The 20,350-nt window shown below is 39.2% G+C and overlaps 1 long non-coding RNA gene across 1 annotated transcript; it reads left to right on the top strand.

Moving 5' to 3' along the window:
- Positions 7,129 to 19,954, top strand: LOC110266561. Its single transcript, XR_002353975.1, has 3 exons — positions 7,129 to 7,294; positions 19,359 to 19,708; positions 19,818 to 19,954. It is a non-coding gene; the product is annotated as an uncharacterized LOC110266561 (long non-coding RNA).

Here is a 20,350-nt window from a genome sequence, read left to right as displayed (position 1 = left end):
TGATTATATAAAATTCATTGCTCTTTCTTTCCCTGGCAATGGCACCAAAAACGGATGCACAGAACCATGGTCTAAACATATCTTCACAACTTCGCATAACTAACCAGCAAGTGCACTGGGTCGTCCAAGTAATACCTTACGTGAGTAAGGGTCGAATCCACGGAGATTGTCGGTATGAAGCAAGCTATGGTCACCTTGTAAATCTCAGTCAGGCGGATATAAAATAGATTTACTATCCTTTTGCGTCTGTCACTACGCCCAGCAATCGCGAGTTAGGAGCTCGTCACAGTCATTCATTCATTGAATCCTACTCGGAATACCACAGACAAGGTTTAGACTTTCCGGATTCTCTTGAATGCCGCCATCATTCTAGGTTACACCACGAAGATTCTGGTTAGGAGATCTAAGAGATACTCATTTAGTCGAAGGTAGAACGGAAGTGGTTGTCAGGCACGCGTTCATAGGGAATAATGATGATTGTCACATTCATCACATTCAGATTGAAGTACGAATGAATATCTTAGAAGTGAAACAAGATGAATTGAATAGAAAACAGTAGTACTTTGCATTAATCTTTGAGGAACAGCAGAGCTCCACACCTTAATCTATGGAGTGTAGAAAATATACCGTTAAAAATACATAAGTGAAGGTCCAGGCATGGCCGAATGGCCAGCCTCTCTGATCTAAGAACCAGGCGTCCAAAGATGGTCAAAAAGACGTCTAATACAATAGTGAAAGGTCCTATTTATAATAAACTAGCTACTAGGGTTTACATGAGTAAGTAATTGATGCATAAATCCACTTCCGGGGCCCACTTGGTGTGTGCTTGGACTGAGCTTGAGTGTTGCACGTATAGAGGTCCTTCTTGGAGTTGAACGCCAGTATTTGTGCCAGTTTGGGCGTTCAACTCTGGTTTTGGCTCCTTTTCTGGCGCTGGACGCCAGATTTGGGCAGAAAGCTGGCGTTGAACGCCAGTTTGCGTCGTCTATTCTTGGCCAAAGTATGGACTATTATACATTTCTGGAAAGCCCTGGATGTCTACTTTCCAACGCAATTAGAAGCGCGCCATTTCAAGTTCTGTAGCTCCAGAAAATCCACTTTGAGTTCAGGGAGGTCAGAATCCAACAGTATCAGCAGTCCTTCTTCAACCTCTGAATCTGATTTTTGCTCAAGTCCCTCAATTTCAGCCAGAAAATACCTCAAATCATAGAAAAACACACAAACTCATAGTAAAGTCCAGAAATGTGAATTTAACATAAAATATTTACCCTTGCTTTTTGGTTTTAAGGGTTATTGGCTTTTTGCTCTTGCCTCTTGGTTTTAAGAGCTTTTTGATTTTTCTGCTTGCTTTTTCTTTCTATTTTTTTTCGCCTATTTTTTTTTTTTGTTTTTTTTTTCTGCAAGCTTTGTTCTTTGCTGCTTTTTCTTGCTTCAAGAATCATTTTTATGATTTTTCAGATTATCAAATAACATGTCTCCTAGTCATCATTCTTTCAAGAGCCAACATATTTAACATTCTTAAACAACAACTTCAAAAGACATATGCACTGTTCAAGCATACATTCAGAAAACAAGAAGCATTGTCACCACATCAATATAATTAAGCTAAGTTCAAGGATAAATTCAAAACTCATGTACTTCTTGTTCTTTTGAATTAAAACATTTTTCATTTAAGAGAGGTGATGTATTCATAGGACATTCATAACTTTAAGACATAGTCACTAACTACTAATGATCATGTAATGAAGACACAAACATAGATAAGCACATAACGAAAAACGAAAAATAGAAGAAATAAGAACAAGGAATGAATCCACCTTAGTGATGGTGGCGTTTCCTTCTTGAGGAACCAATGACGTCCTTGAGCTCTTCTATGTCTCTTCCTCGCCTTTGCTGCTCCTCCTTCATTGCTTTTAGATCTTCACTGATTTCATGAAGGATGATGGAGTCTCTTGATGTTCCACCCTTAGTTGCTTCCAATAATTGCGTGTGTCCTCTACTTGTCCATAAGCCTGTTTTCTTGAATTGTCTGCCATCTCTAATGAGATTCTAGCAGCTTGCACCCCATAGATTCCCAATTTCTCTATTACAGAGAGGGGCATGAGGTTTATCCCTGAACCAAGGTCACACAGAGCCTTAAAGATCATGGTGCCTATGGTACAAGGTATTATGAACTTTCCAGGATCCTGTCTCTTCTGAGGCAATGTCAGTTGATCCAAATCACTTAGTTCATTGGTGAACAAGGGAGGTTCAACTTCCCAAGTATCAATGCCAAATAATTTGGCATTTAGCTTCATGATTGCACCAAGAAACTTGGCAGTTTGCTCTTCAGTAACATCCTCATTCTCTTCAGAAGAGGAATACGCATCAGAGCTCATGAATGGCATAAGGAGGTTCAATGGAATCTCTATGGTCTCTAGATGAGTCTCAGATTCCTTTGGTTCCTCAGAGGGAAACACCTTATTGATCACTGGACGTCCCAGGAGGTCTTCCCCCTTGGGATTCACGTCCTCTCCTTCCCTTACAGGTTCGGCCATGGTGCTTATGTCAATGGCCTTGCACTCTCCTTTTGGATTCTCTTTTGTATTGCTTGGGAGAGTACTAGGAGGGATTTCAGTGATTCTCTTACTCAGCTGGCCCACTTGTGCTTTCAGATTTCTAATGGAAGATCTGGTTTCATTCATGAAACTCACAGTGGCCTTAGATAGATCAGAGACTAAATTTGCTAAATTAGAAGTATTTTGTTCAGAGTTCTCTGTCTGTTGCTGAGTGGATGATGGAAAAGGTTTATTATTGTTAAACCTGTTTCTTCCACCATTATTAAAGCCTTGTTGAGGCTTTTGATCCTTCCATGAGAAATTGGGGTGATTTCTCCATGATGAGTTATAGGTGTTTCCATAAGGTTCACCTAAGTAATTTACCTCTGCTATTGCAGGGTTCTCAGGATCATAAGCTTCTCCTGCATAAGAAGCTCTTGAGTACTGTTGGATGCAGCTTGCATTCCATTCAGACTCTGGGAAATCATATTGACTTGCTGAGTCAATAATTTGTTCTGAGCTAATATGGCATTCAGAGTATCAACTTCAAGAACTCCCTTCTTCATAGGCGTCCCATTGTTCACAGGATTCCTTTCAGAAGTGTACATGAACTGGTTATTAGCAACCATGTCAATGAGTTCTTGAGCTTCTGCAGGCGTTTTCTTTAGGTGAATAGATCCACCTGCAGAGGTATCCAATGACATTTTTGATAGCTCAGATAAACCATCATAGAATATATCCAAGATGGTCCATTCTGAAAGCATGTCAGAAGGACACTTTTTGGTCAGTTGTTTGTATCTTTTCCAAGCTTCATAGAGGGATTCACCTTCTTTCTGTCTGAAGGTTTGAACATCAGCTCTAAGCTTGCTCAGCTTTTGAGGAGGAAAGTACTTGGCTAAGAAAGCCGTGACCAACATCCTCTATGTCACAGTAAAGAGGTTCCTTATTGTTAGTAGAAGAAAAGAAGAAGAGAAAAATCTGAACTCAGAAAGAGAGAGAGAGAGGGTTCGGATTTTTGGTGGGTGAGGGAGAGATGTTAGTGGATGAATAAATAAATAGAAGGAGATGAGAGAGAAGGAATTTTCGAAAATAATTTTTGAAAAAGAGTTAGTGATTTTTGAAAATAGTTTTTTTGAAAAATGTTAGTAATTTTCGAAAATTAAGATTTAAAAAATAGAATAATTAGTTAATTAAAAAGAATTTTTGAAAAAGAGGGAAGATATTTTCGAAAATGAGAGAGAGAGAGAGTTAGTTATGTGGTTTTGAAAAAGATAAGAAACAAACAAAAAGTTAGTTAGTTAGTTGAAACAAATTTTGAAAAGATAAGAAGTTAGGAAGTTAGAGAAGATATTTTGAAATCATATTTTTGAAAAAGATAAGATAAGAAGATATTTTTGAAAAGATATGATTGAAATTAGTTTTTGAAAAAGATTTGATTTTTAAAATCACAATTAATGACTTGATTCACAAGAAATCACAAGATATGATTCTAGAACTTAAAGTTTGAAACTTTCTTAACAAGTAAGTAACAAACTTGAAATTTTTGAATTAAAACATTAATTGGTGATGTTATTTTCGAAAATTTGATATAAAAATAAGAAAAAGATTTTTAAAAAATATTTTTGGAATTTTCGAAAATAACTAAGAAATTTGAAAAAGATTTGATTTTTGAAAAAGATTTTGAAAAAGGTGAGATTTTTAAATTGAAAATTTTGATTTGACTCATGAAAACAACTAGATTTTAAAAATTTTTGAAAAAGTCAAATCTCATTTTTGAATTTATGAGAGAGAAAAAGGGAAAGATATTTTTTTTATTTTTGAATTTTTATGATGAGAGAGAAAAACAAGAAAAATGATGCAATGCATGAAAGTTGTGAATCAAAACAATGAATGCATGCAAGAATGCTATGAATGTCAAGATGAACACCAAGAACACTATGAAGATCAAGATGAACACCAAGAGCATATTTTTGAAAAATTTTTAATGCAAGGAAAACATGCAAGACACCAAACTTAGAATTCCTTAATGCTTAGACACTAAGAATTCAAGAATGCATATGAAAAACAAGAAAAGACACAAAACATGCAAATGCAAAGATCAAACAAGAAGACTTACCAAGAACAACTTGAAGATCATGAAGAACACTATGAATGCATGAGAATTTTCGAAAAATGCAAGATGAGTATGCAATTGACACCAAACTTATAACATGACTCAAGACTCAAACAAGAAACATGAAAATATTTTTGATTTTTATGATTTTATAATATTTTTGTATTTTTTTTCGAAAATCATTTGAAAAACAAAAATAAGGATTCCAAAATTTTTAATATGAATTCCAGGAATCTTATGCTCTAAAGCTCCAATCAAAGGGTCAGGCATGGCTTAATAGCCAACCAAGCTTTAGTATGTAACTCAGACATGACACGTCTAACATGCCCTACAGTCGTATTAGACATGGCTTTACAGCCAGCCATGCTTCATGAAACACTAGAATTCATTCTTAAAAATTCTGAAGAAAAATTATATTTTTGAAAACATTTTTTTTTTGAAAAAAAAATTTTTTTTTTTCGAAAACAAAGGAGAAAATTTTGAAAGATTTTTGAAAAATTTTTGAAAATAAAACAAAAAGAAAATTACCTAATCTGAGCAACAAGATGAACCGTCAGTTGTCCAAACTCGAACAATCCCCGCAACGGCACCAAAAACTTGGTATGCGAAATTGCTTCTCAGGTTGTGAATTGTTGTTCGAAATTGATTCCCCGACAACGGCGCCAAAAACTTGGTGCACAGAAATTGTGATTACACTTTGATTATGTAAAATTCATTGCTCTTTCTTTCCCTGGCAATGGCACCAAAAACGGATGCACAGAACCATGGTCTAAACATATCTTCACAACTTTGCATAACTAACCAGCAAGTGCACTGGGTCGTCCAAGTAATACCTTACGTGAGTAAGGGTCGAATCCCACGGATGTTCAACTCTGGTTTTGGCTCCTTTTCTGGCGCTGGACGCCAGATTTGGGCAGAAAGCTGGCGTTGAACGCCAGTTTGCGTCGTCTATTCTTGGCCAAAGTATGGACTATTATACATTTCTGGAAAGCCCTAGATGTCTACTTTCCAACGCAATTAGAAGCGCGCCATTTCAAGTTCTGTAGCTCCAGAAAATCCACTTTGAGTTCAGGGATGTCAGAATCCAACAGCATCAGCAGTCCTTCTTCAACCTCTGAATCTGATTTTTGCTCAAGTCCCTCAATTTCAGCCAGAAAATACCTGAAATCACAGAAAAACACACAAACTCATAGTAAAGTCCAGAAATGTGAATTTAACATAAAAACTAATGAAAACATCCCTAAAAGTAACTAGATTCTACTAAAAACATACTAAAAACAATGTCAAAAAGCGTATAAATTATCCGCTCATCAGTCATCATTGCTTTGTGAACGCCCATCTTGATTTGCATCCTATTTGGTACCTCAAATTTTTGTAAAGCTTTGAGATCATATGACCTTGTGCATTGAGCCTATCTTGTAACGTTTGCTTTGCAATCACACCCCTACCTTTGTATCCTTATGCATACGACCATCCAAGTATTTGAAAACCATATATATTTTTATATTTTGAGATATGTTTGCTTCTTCCTTAAATGTGTTTAAGGATGAACTGTTATGAAATTTCTTTTGTTTTGTATCAATTTTCGATGACGAAAATTTTTATAAGGTGGATAGGATGTAAGACCCAGAACTTTTGAAAAGTCTTATTATGATCAAGTCTCAAATCATATAGTTATTTATAGCCTTAATTTCGGAAATCATTTTATTAAAGGTGATTAAGGCAAGTTTTAATTTATTGAATTTGAGATAAGTTATGGTTATTATCCAATTTTACAATTATTGGATTATTTTCTATATTTAAATCATATAGTTGGTAGTTGTGAAATAATAAGAATTTTTATATGATTCGGATTAAATAATTAATATTTTAAATATTAATACTGTTACTTTGGAAAATAAAGGGTTTAATTATACTATTTCTAATTATTTTGATTTGGACATTTTATTGAAAATAAAGTGTGAGATTGATGAGTAAATAGTATTTTTATACATTATTATTGTTGGGTTAGAATTTATTTCTAATTACTATATTATCCTTATTTTTAAGTAAAATTACTAAAATGTCCTTAACCCTAATTTTTGAAAATGAACCCTAACCCTGAAAAACCCTACCCGGTTACCCGGTTCCCCTGAACCCAACACACACACACGCACCTAACACTACAGCAGCAACAGCTGCTACCAGAAGAAACAAAAGAGAGAAAAGGGCCAGGAGGAAACAGGGAACGCAGAGGGAAGCAGGGGAGGAAGAGAGGCGCGGGCTGGCGCCGGTGGGCGTCACCGTCACCGCCGAGCTGCTCGCCGCTCGCCGCCATCACGAGGACCAGAACCGAGCAAGGGGGAAGAAGCCACACGGCAGAAGAGATAAGAAGGGGAGCTCACGGCATCGCCGCCACCCATGGAGCCGCGGGCTACGCCCAGTCGCCGTTGGGGTCACCGCGTCTTCGTCCCGTTCCTGGAGCCAGCAGTTGCGCCTCTGTCACGCGAGGAGGAGCGCGACCAACCGCGCAGAGCTGCGCCGCCGTGTGCTATCGCCGTCGCCTTGGATTGATGCCGCCGTCGAGCTTCGAGGAGAGAGAAGGAGGTTGCGGGGAGGATGAGGCACGATGGTGGTTTGTTCTGCCACCCCTACTGCCATCGCCGTCAGGAACGGCCACCAGAGCCACCACGAAGGATAGCGAGAGGCAGAGAGCTCGCGGTGGGGGAAGGGCCAGGCGCCGTTGTGCTATGGAGCAGAGTGAGCCGCGCCGGCGCTGTTAGAGGTCTCACCGCCGCCGGAAAAGGGTTCAGGCCGCCGTAGGTGTCGCTGTCAGAGGGGTAAGCTGCGCCTCTGTGTTTCTGACTGCCGGGAGTGGTTATGTGGCTTCCGGGATCACCACCGGAGCTCCAGGCTGAGTTTCTGCTACTTGAGACCCTGCTGCCGTCGCCGGAAAAGTTTGCCAGTAAGGGTTTTAATTGTGGTTTCTGTCCTTTTTGAATTCCGAGGATATTATAGTCACTGCGTGTTGGTTCCAGTTGTCGTGATCAGAATTTGTTGCCGCTGCCGCTTGAGGTGGCTGCTGAGTTGCCGCTAAACCGGCTCGGAGACCGCCGCTGTTTTGGTTCAGCCGTTCCTTCTTCAGTTCGGTAAGCGTTTCGATTTGAAAGCCCTTTCGTTACTGTTCTGTAATCTCACACTGAGGTTTATGGCGTTAATTGCTATAAGATTGAGTTTTGGTTGTTGTATGTTGCGATTAGAGTTGTTGAGACTGTTGCGAAAGTGCCTTGGAGCTAAGGTTTTCGTTGCCGTCAGTTCGGGTTGAGGCGGAAAGGACTTGATGAGGCATTTGGGTTATGGAATTGCGTTTTGAGGTAGGGGCGCTTTCCAAAAACTATGTTTTGTGTATTGGAATTATTACATATGGATACTGGTGCGAGATATTGTGTATTTGGTGATTGTATCTGCCTTATGTATTATTTGATTGATTCGAATGACTACTGGTTTGGCTGAATTGTTGTGCGGCTTTGTGAAATGTAATGTCTGAAGTTGATTCTTTAAAGATTTGAAATATGAGTTTAATCCGTTGAGGATTGGTTTGAATTGAGTCAATTATTTTGATGATGTGAAAGATAGAATACTCTTGAAATTCAGCCTGGGTTGCTTTAATTGATTTGGTTTTGATAAATAATTTATTGCTGGACCGATTCTTTAAAGCTTTGGAAATGAGTTAAATCGGTTGATATTGAGTTGATTTTGAAATGGTTTTCTTGAGATATGCCACTGAGGCGACTGTTGGATTTAGCTTGCTTGAATTGATTTCTAGTTTTGAGCTGTTGAAAAGGAATGAGGAACGGTTTAGTTGGGACCCGAACCGGGTGACAAAAGTCCAAGTTTTAGGGGAGGTGCTGCCGAAATTTCTACAAAATCCTAGTCTTGTTTAAAAATTTATTTAAAAAAGATTGGATTTGAGAAGTTGTATTATTTGATTTATCAATAGAATATTTATATTTTCAAGCTTAATTTATTTAGTGAACTTTATGCCTTGAGTTTGACTTATTTAGAAATGAACTATTTTTACCATTTGAATCACTGAAGGAAAGAATGATGCTCTAATATTGATTTCAATACAAAAAAGAGCTTTTAGTGATTTCAAAGGAATCTAGACTTTTGATTGAGTAATTAAGTTTGAGGCATTTTGGAAGAGTTAGAAAAATGGGTCCCAAAAAGAAACCTGAAAGTGGTTTGATTCAAATGAGCCGGTTCCTTTTCAAATGAGTTAATTTCTGGACCGGGTTGGAACTTGTGATTTTGTATGGTCAGTTTCATAATAAATTCAGTTTTATTTACTTGAACCGAGAATCTATAATTTTAATAGTTTCAACGAATTCTAAGGAATTGATATAGGTTGATCTTCCCTAAAGACTTGGGACTCTGCCGAGAAACTTTTGTTATAAAATCCCATTGTTGTATGGGTGATTTTGAATACTTTGAAATAAATCCTTAACTTGCCATGGTTTTGGAAGTTTTGGAAAGAGAATGCCGACAGTGGCTTTGTTTTAAAAAGGGAACTCACTTTGAGTAAATTTGGCTTATGAGCCTGAGATGATTTGAGAAATGAGACCTTTAAAGCCAAGGCTGAAAAGAGTTGAAATTTGATTTCAAAGTGAAATGAATTGAGGAAATGATTTATGGCTTAAATGCCGATATCATGAATTTGATGATTTTGAATGTGGAAGTGCTGTTTTGTTGTGAGCCGGGATGGCTGTGTATGATTATGAATAATGGCTAGTTCTGGATTGAACTGTGAGCCGGATGGCTGAGTTATTGCCGGGTTACAGCAAGGCCATTATGGATTATGGCTGAGTATAAATGCATATATGATAAATGAACGAATATGATAAATGAATAATGATGGAAAATGTTGAATGTAAGTATGCTTGTGTTTTCTCTCTGGTTGTAAGGGTGACAGAGCACCGATACCCTCTAATGGCGATAGGGCGCAGATACCCTCTAATGGTGACAGGGCACATATTCCCTCTAATGATATTAATGCGCAACAGAGAGACTGTGCCCGGGTTAGCTACCGGACACGTCGGGTTGGTTTGATAACCGACAGATGATATCATCAGCCACTAGGGACAGGCATGCATCATATGCATTTATGTGACATTGTTTGGGTGTGCATATTATACTTGGTTTGCCTATGTGATTAATTGCTAATTATTCTACTTGCAATAACTGTTTGTTTGTGCTTGTATCTTCCTATTTGTGTTTGCTACTGGGACTCTGTTGGACTGTGGTGATTGGTTGATGGTTGGATTGTTTGGGCCTAGGGCCGTGGTTGGAATGAGATGAACCGATGGTTGATTTCAATTTTGTGTTTCTGGTTTGGAATAAACTATGAAAGGCTATTTTGTTTCAGCATGGGTAAACCGTTTTGAAAGGCTTTTGAGTTTTTGAGAATTGAATGGTTCCTCTTTCAAAAAAGATTTCCGACTTTACTTTTATTGTAAACCGTTGTTTTTGTAAAGAGGCATAAGACGGTTATTAATCACTGGTATGGTATATCTTCACGTATCCTATTACAATAATTCTACAAAAACCCTCTACTGAGAACCCTTTCGAGGATGATGTTCTCACCCCCCTACATTTTTCCCCTTTCAGGATATGGGCGCAGAAGTCACAGAGTTTATTTAGTTGTTGATGAAATGCTCTGTATTGCTTTAGATTATTATTTTTGTACCTTCGCCTTTATCTTGAGACATTCTGTAAGAGGGATAGGAATTGTATTGGTTAATGCTTGTAAAGTTATTTGTATATATTTATGTATATATATGGATGTACTCTTTATGAGTTGTTGTAAGTTGTATGGTATTTATGGATGTACGTTATCGAACGAAAGTATTTTTGGGAGCGGTATTGCGATTTAAAGTTTTAAACAGACTCATATTTTAGTACTAAATAGTATAAGTGTCGTCGTAATGTCCGAGCTATTAAAGTGGCGCAACCGGAAGCGTGAGCTTTGGTAGTTAGGGTGTTACAAGGTTCTTTTTTCGTCTTTTACGGCCAACACTCGGAGATCCTGTCTTAGTGAAGATTTGGATTTTTCTTCTACATCCTTCCCGCTGATAATATTTACTATTATTGTCGGGCCGGTCTACGGGATTTCACGGTATGCTAGTCTAACCGTTCTGGGATTTCGTCCGTCCAACTCAGGTGACTTTTCCTGTTCGACCTTTCTAGGTTCTCGAATAATTTTGGCAAACTTAGGGAGTTTTCCATCTCGGATGGCTTGCTCAAGAATGTCTTTAAAGTCAAAGTAGTCTGAGTCTTATGTTCGTATCCTCTATGATAGTTACAGCACATGCTTTTGTTACCGCCTGTGCATTCTTTCAATTGTATGGCCTTCGAGAAGATGCCTTATTCTGCTATTTGGTGGTAGATCTTAGTGATCGAGGCCATTAGAGGGGTATAGTTGGTGAACTTTCCTATTTTGGGTGGCGGGTTGGGGGCAGTAGTTTTAAAATGCTCCTTTGGAGTTTCTTTTGGCGTCGGGTTATTTGTGGGGCCATGTTGCCGTGGTGCCATTTATTGGTTGTCACGACTTGGTTCACTTCTTCATTGTTTATGTACTCCCTCGTTACATTCTGTATTTCATACATAGTCCAGATCAGTTTGGTTGTAAGGTGCTTCCAGAAATCTTCATTCATTAGCATGTTAGTTAGGTACAGCCTGGACACTGAGTCTGTTAGCCCCTCGACCGTCAGGCATTCATCATTAAACCTGTCTAAGTACTTTCTCGTGGGTTCGTTCGGCTGTTGTGTGATTCCAAGCAAGCTGATGGGGTATTTCGCCTTTGCGATCCTAGTTGTAAATTATGGCATGAATTTCTTGGAGATTTCGTCAAAGCAGGACACAGAGTTATTCGGGAGGGAATTAAACAACTTGATTGTTGGGCTGGTGATAAACCCCAATTTTGTGGTTTATATTGTGTAGAATTTGAGGAATTTTGTCAATATTTTTCATACTTATTCACAAGAATTGCATGGTTTTGTGTTCTCTTCCTAATATTGCTCCATAATGGAAAACATGCTTCTTTTGCCTTAGAATTGCCATATTTTGATCCTCTTTTATTACCATTCGATGCCGTAACATGTTTGTTGAGTGATTTCAGAATTTATAGGGCAAGAATGGCCTCGAAGAGAGAAAGAAAGCATGCACAAGTGGGAGGAACATGAAGATTTGGATTTTGGGAATTTCAGCATGGGCGCGCACGCGCATCTCGCGTGCACGGTGGATGCAGAAAGCTGGAAATGGTGCGCGAAGATCGGCGCATCCGCGTGGATTAGCGAAATCTCCATCCACGCGTACACGTGGGTCGCAAAAATCAATCGGCGCGCACGCATGCATGGCACGTACGCGTGACAAGCTGCACGTGACCTCATTAAAGGAAATCGTGTCTGGCGATTTCTGAGGCTCAACAGGCCTAAATTCAGGTTGGTTCTGCATGGAAAAAACCCAAGGATGCTAGGGGGAGCAATTAGTTAGTCAACATGAGCCTTTAGTTAGTTTTCTAGAGAGAGAAGCTCCCTCTTCTCTCTAGAATTAGGTTAGGATTAGTTTGATTTCTTGTAGATCTTGATTTAATTTCATATTTTCATCTTGTTTCCTTTATGATCTCTTAATTTCTACATCTTGTTTCTCTTAGTTGTAGTGTTAATTTCTTATTTTGCCCTCTTTATTGTGATGACCATTGTTGGATCTAATTTCCTTTTAATGCAATTTCATGTTTCTAAGTTTTTCTTATGTTGATCTTGCTTGCTATTGTTGATTTCTTGCTTATTTAGTTATGGATTTCATTAATTCATGCATTTTGTGACGTTTACTTTTATTGCACTCTAAGTGTTCGATAGAATGTTTTCTTTAGTTCTTGATTAGTTCTCTTTACTCTTGGCCTAGGCTAAGGAAATTGAGTGATCTTGAGTCATTGGGCTTCACTGAATTGGTGATTCTAGAACCCTTGGGGATCAATTTGATAACCATTGACTCTAGCCTACTACTAAGTTAATTAGTAGCTAGGTTGGGACTTATGGATTGATGTTGATCAAGCCATTTGACGTACTCCAAGCCTAGGAGTAGACATTACGTACTTAAGGCTTTAGTGAGTAGACCTAATGAGCTCGTTTACTTATAATTATCAATATTTGATTTGTTGACAAGGATGGTGATCTCAATTACCTATGTCTTAGCCAAGAGTTCTTTACCTTGCTTTCTTTAATTACTTGCTTGATTTACTTTTCTTGCCCCTCTTATAAATCAAAACCCCTTGCCCCTTCATAGCCAATAATAGACCACTTCATTGCAATTCCCTGTGAGACGACCTGGAGTCTAAATATTTCGGTTAATTCTTATTGGGGTTTGTACTTGTGACAACCAAATTTTTGATGTGAGAATTGTTTTTTAGTTTGGAGCTATGCTTACAACGAAATTCTTATCTCTATGAGAAGAAAATCTAGACCTATCAAGCAAATTTCTACCTATCAGCTGGCAAGCATTACCGGGAAGGCCCTACACCGAATTGTAATGGCTACTCCTTCTAGGTTCATCCTGGCCTCGAAGGCCATTAGGTGATCCTACAAGTCTTTGGTGCCATCGTACTTCATGTCAGTTGGTTTGTTGAAACCTTTGGTAGCTTGGCCTTCAGGATTTTCTTGGTGAATGGGATAGCTCCCATTATCACGTGTTTGCTCCTTCTTCGCTTGGAATCTCTCTAGTGTCCCCTTTCGTCTTCGTCATGATGACACTCGGGTTCCTGGGATTTGTTGTGGTTTCTGCGCCTGTCGTGTTGTTAGTTTAGCGACCTCTCATGCCTTGCGTCTTTTCTCAAGTTCGGGAGACCGCCTCGGTTGTGAGTTCCGTCGGGTACCATTCAATGGAGTCAACCAGGCCTTCCAAGGTCTGTACTTGCTAGTGTAGCTCTTGAATAATTTGGTTCACTTATTCTCTTAAGCCGTCGATTGCCCTGGGTTTGCCAGATCGGCACTCGTTCGTTCGTGGCTGTTGGTTGTGGGTTGGCTACACATGGACGATGCTAGTTATCCTCCCGTGGGTTGAGGGTAATCATCATTCCGTGGTTCATACGCTAGGAGGGAATTTGATGGGTCTAGTTTGTGGTGATGGTTTAAGAACCTCTCTTCATGTTCGTCTGTCATTCTATCGTGGCTTGGCATGTCCTCACAGATGGCGCCAATCTACGAGAGTTCGCTGGTACGGGTTGAGGAAAGGATAGGGGACTCGCCGGTCTTAGTGATGACGTGATCGGACCTATGGAGCGGCAGGGGGTGGTACCTGTAAAGACACTCCGATGTTCAAGTCAGAATGGATCTGAGAGATATAGGTGAGGGTTATGAGTATGTAATGTACCTGAGGGAGCCTTTGGCTCCCTTTATATAGTTTTGTTTTCTTATCTTATCTTATTTTCCTAAGATAAGGGAGGTGCTTAAATTTGAATGTTGGTTGGTGATTTCTGGCCAGTTCGGGTCATAGAGAGGATTTTGGGCCCAGGAGCTGGGTCATTGTTTGACCGTTCCAGGTCCCCAAAGGCCAAGCCTAGAACAGTTAGTGATAAAATATAAAAACGTCCAGCACATGTTTTGAAATATTTAATTGATTACCCTCTTTAATTTCTTTATCATTTGGTTCGTTCTTCCTATTTACAGTAAGCATTTCTTGGTACAAATGCATGAATTGATGGAGGTGACTTTTAATGTTTTTTGGAACATAACAAGAGTTGTTCTTGACTTCTTGGAATGAAGAAGTGTTGCCTGTGTTCACTATAATGTGAAGGAAGAAAATAGAGTAAATATCAATTTTTTACTATAAAAGATTAGAACGCTAGCATTTCTAGCTATAAAAGACAAAAATTAAAGTCATACCCATGAAATATGGGCTTTTGCTGAAAAAATTATTGAAACCCTAAAAAATTAAATAAAATTTTCAATTTACCCTCTAATATAACCAAACTCTAACTTCTAATTTTACTCCACACCACCACTCTCCCAATTCCAATTACAAACCCTACCACCACTCTCACCCTCAACTACCGCCATCAACACCATCACTGCCATCACCACCTCTACTGCTCCCGGACATCACCTAAACACACGTACAATCCCACCACCACTATCCATCATCATCATCATCATCATCATCATCATCATCATCATCATCATCATCATCATCATCATCATCTTCAAAGAGGTTGGTGCACGAAATTGTGATCATCAACAATGGCGCCAAAGACTTGGTGCTCTCAAACATGAATCACACTTTGTCACAACTTCGCACAACTAGCCAGCAAGTGCACTGGGTCGTCCAAGTAATAAATCTTACGTGAGTAAGGGTCGATCCCACGGAGATTGTCGACTTGAAGCAAGCTATGGTCACCTTGTAAATCTCAGTCAGGCGAATTAAAATGGTTATGGTAAATTGATAATTAAAATATAATTAAAATATAAATAGGATAGAGATACTTATGTAATTCGTTGGTGAGAATTTCAAATAAGCGTATAGAGATACTTTCGTTCCTCCTGAGCCTCTGCTTTCCTGCTATCCTCATCCAATCATTCCTATTCCCTTCCATGGCAAGCTATATGTAGGGCATCACCGTTGTCAATGGCTACATCCCATCCTCTCTGTGAAAATGGTCCAATGCGCTGTCACTGCATGGCTAATCATCTGTCGGTTCTCGATCATACTGGAATAGGATTTACTATCCTTTTGCGTCTGTCACTACGCCCAGCACTCGCGAGTTTGAAGCTCGTCACAGCCATCCCTTCCCAGATCCTACTCGGAATACCACAGACAAGGTTTAGACTTTCCGGATCTCAGGAATGACCGTCCATGGGTTCTAACTTATACCACGAAGATTCTAATATCTCGGACTCGGTCCCCTGTATTAGATATCTAAGAGATACTCATTCTATCTCATCTTCATGTAGAACAGAAGTGGTTGTCAGGCACGCGTGCATAGGTGAGAATGGTGATGAGCGTCACATAATCATCACATTCATCATGTTCTTGGGTGCGAATTAATATCTTAGAAAAGGAATAAGCTTGAATTGAATAGAAAAACAATAGTACTTTGCATTAATTCATGAGGAACAGCAGAGCTCCACACCTTAATCTATGGTGTGTAGAAACTCTACCGTTGAAAATACATAAGTGATGAAGGTTCAGGCATGGCCGAGAGGCCAGCCCCTATGATCTAAGAACTAAATGTCCCCAGATAAGATAATACAATAGTAAAAAGTCCTATTTATGCTAAACTAGTTACTAGGGTTACAGAAATGAGTAAATGATGCAGAAATCCACTTCCGGGGCCCACTTGGTGTGTGCTTGGGCTGAGCATTGAGCTTTACATGTGTAGAGGCTTCTCTTGGAGTTGAACGCGAGTTTGTAACCTGTTTCTGGCGTTGAACTCCACTTTGCAACCTGTTTCTGGCGTTTAACTCCAGAATGCAACATGGAACTGGCGTTGAACGCCAGTTTACGTCGTTTAAACTCGGGCAAAGTATGGACTATTATATATTGCTGGAAAGCCCTAGATGTCTAATTTTCAACGCAATTAAGAGCGCGCCATTTGGACTCCTGTAGCTCCAAAAAATCCACTTTGAGTGAAGGGAGGTCAGAATCCAACAGCATCTGCCATCCTTCTTCAACCTCTGAATCTGATTTTTGCTCAAGTCCCTCAATTTCATCCAGAAAATACCTGAAATCACAGAAAAAACACATAAACTCATAGTAAAGTCCAGAAATGTGAATTTTATTTAAAAACTAATAAAAATATACTAAAAACTAACTAAATCATACTAAAAACTATGTAAAAACAATGCCAAAAAGCGTATAAATTATCCGCTCATCAGAGGTAGAACACACAATATCTAATGCTACTGTAAGCCCCTATAAGTTACCAGCTAAAAATACGAGAAACAATGAAGGTGAAAGTGAAAATGAAGGAGGCATTTCATCAAACAGGTAAAAGGCGAAAGCAAAGAAGGAAGGAACAAACACATGGCAAATGCGAATCCAAGGGCAAAAGTTGCGAGCAACATGGCACCGGACTTGGAGGTTGCGATCAGGTAAGCGACAAGCCATGACGATGACCTCGTCAGTGAGAAGTACATATGCGAGATCTTGAACCTCACGTCTCACTCCCGCGGATATGTCCATGCATGCGTCAGCACCATGTCGAAGCGTTTGGGGAAGACGCGCGATTGGATTGTTGCTCTGAAAGCTCTTATGCTGGTATACCGACTCATGAATGAGGGTCTACTGATGTTCCAAAATGAGATACTCTATGCGACTAGGAGAGGAACTATGCTCTTCAACATGTCTGATTTCAGGGATGAAGCTCACTCTAGCTTATGGGATCACTCTGCTTTTGTAAGAACTTATGCTTTTGTAGGCGAGATCTTTGATTACCCCGAGATTAAGAGGATTGCTAGCAAGTTGTTGGAGACCCTAAAAGAGTTTGTTAAGGATAAGGCCAAGAGGCCTAAGAGTCCTGAAAGGAAAGAGGAATTGCCCCTCATCACCTGCGAAAAAGGGGGAACGGGAGCCGGATATGAATGAGATCAAGGCATTGCCTCTACCGGACTTGGGGGGTTGTTGATGATGAAAGTGGTGGTAGGATTTACGATTGGGAGTGTGGTGGTGTGGAATAAAATTAAAGGTTAGAGTTAGATTATATTAGAGGATAGTTTGAAAATTTTATTTTATTTTTTAAGGTTTAGTTAATTTTGTTTGTAAGTATCTATCTTTTATAGATATAACTTTAATTTCTATTGGTTAATTTTGTCAATGTTCAATTGAGAGAGTTTTTTAGTAGAGATTTTTAAAAACCTCCAAAACACATTTTATTTATGGCAATTTATAAAACTCTCCCTAATAGTTAATTTTTAATTAAAATTTAAACTCTCTAAAAAACCCTTCTTCTCTTTAGTTCACAGAATGAACGAGTCAGAGAGAAGAGAAGGGAACGGCGACAAAACCCTAAGTTCTCCACCGCCGGTTCCACTGCCATCGCAGTCGTCGATTCCGCCGCCGTTGCAGTCGCTGGTTCCACCGCCATTTTTGCCACATTTGTTGCAGGAAGCTTCTCAATCGAGCCACCTCCTTTATATCAACATTATGGTTTCAGATCTATTTGCTCTGTAGCTACGGTTGTCGCTACAGTTTCTGCTGCCGTTGCTGCCGTAGTTTCTGCCATCGTTGCCGCGTCGAAAGCTTCTGAATCGAGCCACTGTTTCAGATCTGTTTTCTCCTTCGAGCTGCCGTTGGTCTTCATTTTCTTCTCCATATTATTTGATTCAATAGTGACTTGCGTAGTATATTCTATTAGTTGATCTTCTAACTACTAATGCTGGATTCTTCTCTTTTGATCTGCAGGAACTTCCTATTTACCTTGATAAAATTTTTCATCCTGTTGTTGCTATTATTTTATCAGCAACTTTTGTTCCAGCTTTTGGAGAGGTAAAATACTTTTTTAATCTATGGTTTTTTTCATGCTCAAATATTTTGATCTTGACATTGAAGAACTAATTGTTTCGATGTCTTTCGGCTTAGGTTATCCCTCAAGCTATATGCTCAAGATATAGACTCTATATTGGTTCAAATTTTGTGGGACTTGTATGTCTGCTGATGATAATTTGTTTTCCAATTACATATCCTATTGGAAAGGTATATTATGATTCTTTAAACATGTTAGCTTCTATCAAGGAAATTATATTAAGATAATAACATCATTAGCTTTTGACTTTATTTAGAGAGCAATGAGCATCCCTTTTTTGAGTTTCTCACCTCTACTATAATATATTAATATATTTTACAAAGTTGATAGAAAATCTGTGTTTCTTTTTGGCAGAGTTGATGAAAAGCAAAGATACATACATGACTTAATTTGTAGTTAATATATAGTGTGTGTGTTTGGTGTGATTATTATGACAACTATAATATATAGCAAAAGGTAATAACTCATCATCATAATATAATCGTAATAAATTAATAATTTGACAGCGTGCAGAAGAAATATAATGTGCTTCACAATTGGGTAGTAGGATATAAGATATATTGATCAGTAACATGCATTTTTCATAAAGATCATTGCATCAACAAGTGCCTACAAAAGATGAACTTGGCAGCTTCATTGGATTCCCTTTCAATTAGTTAGTGTACAGCACTGCATTAGTGAATGAATCATCTTTAGTTTTATGTCATTAGTAGGCATTCTGAACTTTCCTACTTTGTTCCATTTTACGTTGTCTTCCTGACAAGTAAATAAGTTTAATTGACTGAGTTTTGTAACATGTTCATCCCTGTGAGTGTGTTTAGTCTAATCCTTAAGGCACTAATTTGTTGGTCCAATGCTAATTAGATTTATTAATTTTGCAGATTGATATTCCCACTTTAGCCCTTTGTTTCTGGTCACTTATAGAAGCTTCTTCGGGCTTGCCTGAATGAATGGGAGGTTGGTTGGAGAGAGAGACCATGAGAGGGATGTGGAGTCGGCGTCGCGTAGGGAGGCACTCACCGCTGCCGTCGCGCTCTGTCGTGTGTCGTCACTGCTGTCTGAGCAGTCATCATCCCCTCCATCCTGCTGCTCTGGTCTGCTACCGCCACTACTTGAGGTCCGCCCGATCTGATCCGAAGGGAAGAAAGAGGTCCAGGCCACCGCTGCTACTTGCATTGTGAGCTGCTGCACCAGCCACCACCGCAGGTGTCGCCGCTGGAGAAGGGAGCTGCGCCTCTGTGTTTCTGGTAGCCGGGAGTGGTTTCGTGACTTCTGGGACCACCGCCGAAGCCTCTGGCTGTTTCTGCCGTCACCGGAGAATCCTGCCGGTAAGGTTTTAAGTATTGGGTTTCGTTTCTCCTGAGTTTTCAGAAACGTTACAATCACTGTATATTGATTTCAGTCGCCGGAGTCTGATCACCGTTGCCGCCTAGGATGGCTTCTGGGGCTGCCGTCGAACCGGTTCGGAGACCGCCGCTGTTTCAGTTCAGCCGTTCCTTCGGTTCGGTAAGCGTTTTGATCTGAAAGCCCTCTAGTTACTGCTCTATTATACGTTGAGGAGTTGTAGCATTTGTTGTTATGAGAGTTAATCCCGGTTATTATATATTGAGATTAGAGTCGTTGTGGTTGCTGAGAAAATGGTTTGGAGCTGAGGTGTTGGTAGCCGGGATTTTGATTGTTGATTTCGGGTCGAGGCGGAAAGGACTCTGTGACACGTTTGAGTTATGGAATTTGCGTTTTGAGGTAGGGGCGCTTTCCAAAAACTACGTTTTGTGTATTGGAATTATTACATATGGATACTGGTGCGAGATATTGTGTAATTAGTGATTGTATCTGCCTTATGTATTATTTGATTGACTCGAATGACTATGGATGTTGGTTTGGCTGAATTGTTGTGCGGCTTTGTGAAATGTAATGTCTGAAGTTGATTCCCTAAAGATTTGAAATATGAGTTTAATCCGTTGAGGATTGGTTTGAATTGAGTCAATTATTTTGATGATGTGAAAGATAGAATACTCCTGAAATTCAGCCTGGGTTGCTTTAATTGATTTGGTTTTGATAAATGATTTATTGCTGAACTAATTCTTTAAAGCTTTGGAAATGAGTTAAATCGGTTGATATTGAGTTGATTTTGAAATGGTTTTCTTG

Source organism: Arachis ipaensis, chromosome B09 (assembly GCF_000816755.2).
Source record: "Arachis ipaensis cultivar K30076 chromosome B09, Araip1.1, whole genome shotgun sequence".
NCBI lineage: Eukaryota > Viridiplantae > Streptophyta > Magnoliopsida > Fabales > Fabaceae > Arachis > Arachis ipaensis.
The sequence above is the reverse complement of the archived record's forward strand: the minus strand, read 5'-3'. Positions and strand labels throughout refer to the sequence as shown.